The sequence below is a fragment of the Alosa sapidissima genome, chromosome 22 (assembly GCF_018492685.1).
Source record: "Alosa sapidissima isolate fAloSap1 chromosome 22, fAloSap1.pri, whole genome shotgun sequence".
In the NCBI taxonomy this organism is placed as follows: Eukaryota; Metazoa; Chordata; class Actinopteri; order Clupeiformes; family Clupeidae; genus Alosa; species Alosa sapidissima.
This window is the reverse complement of record NC_055978.1, coordinates 21,016,701-21,019,711: the sequence shown is the minus strand read 5'-3', so window position 1 is coordinate 21,019,711 and position 3,011 is coordinate 21,016,701. Positions and strand designations below refer to the sequence as shown.

General features: G+C 45.3%; 1 protein-coding gene across 1 annotated transcript in view; it reads left to right on the top strand.

Annotated features, from left to right (window-relative positions):
• LOC121696810 (transcription factor Sox-5-like) overlaps positions 1-3,011 on the top strand; it is a 27,122-nt gene that overhangs the window by 23,771 nt on the left and 340 nt on the right. The window lies entirely within an intron of this gene.

Genomic DNA, 3,011 nt, shown 5'->3' with positions numbered 1-3,011 from the left:
CTCTCGTTTTCTCTCTGTGTGTTCCGTGTGTGTGGTGTGTGTGTGTGTTAGGGTGGGTACGGGGGAAAAGTACACAAGGGTGTGTATGGAGCGTCACACACACCCTGTTCCAGTACCTATGAAAGAGAGGCCTGTGGAAAAAGAAGAGAGAGAGAGAGAGGAAGGGAGGGAGAAGAGAATATAATTTATCAATAGAAAATATACATAATATTTAATATTTACATCTTTCTGTGATGTTGAAACTCTGTGTGTATAGATTTTGTGTTTGTGTTGTGTTTGTGTATATGTGACCTTGTGTACGTGTTTATGTATGGAAGGACTTAATGTATAATGTGGATACTGTAACCACATGCGCACATACACACAGAGATCTACTATACAACAATACATACATTTGTGCTTAGAATCCCGTAACTGGCGCATATCCACAGCCACTATTTTTAGACAGCTAACCGTATTCCAACAGTAACGAATCCAGCATTCCGGCAGGATTAAATTCCTTAACCAGGTTAAAGCGGCTTCTGTACCATGTTTTGCCGATCACAAGCGAGGTAACCAAATTACAACAATTAGGCAGCGGTGAATGAGCCGTGATTGGTGCGAGTGATCGAGTCTGAGAGCGGCAGGGTCTGATGTTCACACACACACACACACACACACACACACACACACACACACACACACACACACACACACACCACACACACCGCTTGGCCCCCTTTTCTTATTTTTTTCCTTTTTTTTCTCCCGGGTGGCAAACATCACCAGAAAATGCAATCTAGCTCCACAAGTGCACTTTTACTCCCATGACCAACCTTATCAACTCATCAGAGCTGTAACTTAAAAGCATGTGAATTTCTCAGAGAGAGAGAGAGAGAGAGAGAGAGAGAGAGAGAACAACAGCCAGGCAGCGAAAGAGAGAGGGAAGGAGAGTGAAAGAGAGGGGGAAGAGGAAAATGTGAGAAAATGTAACAGAGGGAGATGCCTTTTCTTTTCAAATATGTTTGTTTGTTTACTGAGGGTTGCTTTATGGACTGTTGTGAGACCAAATATGAATGTCTAAAGAACCCCCCCCATCTCTCTCTCTCTCTCTCTCTCTCACTCTCTCTCTCTCCATCTCTCTCTCTCTCTCTCTCTCTCTCTCCATCCCTATTTTACTCTATGTATTATTTTCTTGTGCTCCTGGTGCTTGCCAGTGGTATTTCAGCGTTGTTAATAATCGTGTAATGGCTCTCACATGGACTCCAGGATCTGCCGAACGCGCTGCGCCAACAATAAGCGCTATTCTTCAAGAACCCAGAGTGCATTTGAAATGCTCACAGGCACACTGAGAAAGAGAACACACACACACACACACACACACACACACACACATACACAATGCATCAGACATAGTGAAAGAGAAGCTGTCCTAAGTGCATGTTTCAAAACAGATCCAAATGATTTGCTTACATACATGTTATCCCTTGGAGGGTTAAACACACACACACACACACACATACACACACACACACACACACAAAGCACATACATAAAGACATACGACACCCACTTCAGCATGTGCCAGGATAATGACATTAATGATAAAAGGGGGCCGTGAATGCCATCAGAAACAGTGGAGGAAGGCAAACAATGTGTAGCTGCCACCGCTGGCGTGGGCCGCCCGCAAGATCTTAATAACACAGGATGGCAGTAATAACAGGATTGGCCTGTGACAAGCCCAGAACCCAGGCGGAGGTTAAAGACAGTAGCCAGGAGAAAGGGAGAGAGAGAAAGATAGAGAGAGAGAGAGAGAGAGAGAGAGAGAGAGAGAGAGAGAGAGAGATGGGGAGAGAAGGGAGAGAGGTTGGGTGGTTGGGAGTGGGGGTGGGTTGGGAGCACAGCTTGTTGTTTGATTTGACTCCAAAATGCAAAACAGTATTTTGTGTGTATGTGTGTGTGTGTGTGGTGGGGGGGGGGGGGGGGGGGGGTCTGTGTGTTTGTGGCTTGGTGCGTGTCGGTTTGTCTCTCTGGGTGACAAGGCTTTGACAGGCGCCTTCACAAACGACAAGACGTGGCCATCAACAAGACACCAAGCAATTGTGATTGTAAGATGAAGCCTGCCCTCATTCAAGAGAGAGTATGTGTGTGTGTGTGTGTGTGTGTGGGGGGGGGGGGGGGGGGTGATACATATTTTTATTTTTATTTTCTGCGTTCCTATGGCAAATAAATCTAATTTTCTATAGATACACTGTTTGTGTGTGTGAGAGAGAATGCGCTCCTGTTTGTCTGAATTTATATAGTTTGTGTGAGTGGCCATACATTTTGTATATAGTGCTGTATTCTATATGTATTCACTGCATATATTGTATGCAAGGATGCACTCGGGACTGTTTACAATTCCAAAATGTTTACACGTGTAAAGATAACCTCTTTGAGGGTGTGTGTCAAAGTCAAAGTCTGCTTTATTGTCAATTTATTCACATGTCAAGACATACTGTGTGTGTGTGTATGTGTGTGTGTGTGTGTGTGTGTGTGTGTGTGTGTGTGTGTGTGTGGCCAGGCTGAGCTGCAGTTAATGCATCAGTGGCAGGGTGAGTGTGGCGAGGTCTTTTGTTGTCACGGCGCAGTGATGTAATGAAAGCGGGTGACGGCCGAGCCTGGGGGCAGGGGACAGCTCCGTGGTCGCTTGGGCGATGGTGTGTGTGTGTGTGTGTCTGTGTGTGTGTGGTGTGTGTGTGTGGGGGGGGGGGTTATTGCCACGAGACAGATTGGAAGTGTCATTTTCCATTATGGCGCACAGTCAGGAAGCACAAATATGCCTTGGCCTACTTTAAATGGAAGGCTTTTGACAAGAGAGAGAAGTATGCATGCATGCGCATATGTGTGTGTGTGTGCGTTTAAGTTAGTGTGCCTATGTGTCTGTGTGTGAAGAAAATGGATAGATACAAAGAGGAGAGAGAGAGAGAGAGAGAAATAAAGAAATGGACACAAAGAGAATGACCAAGCAACTATCACTATACAATTGTTAC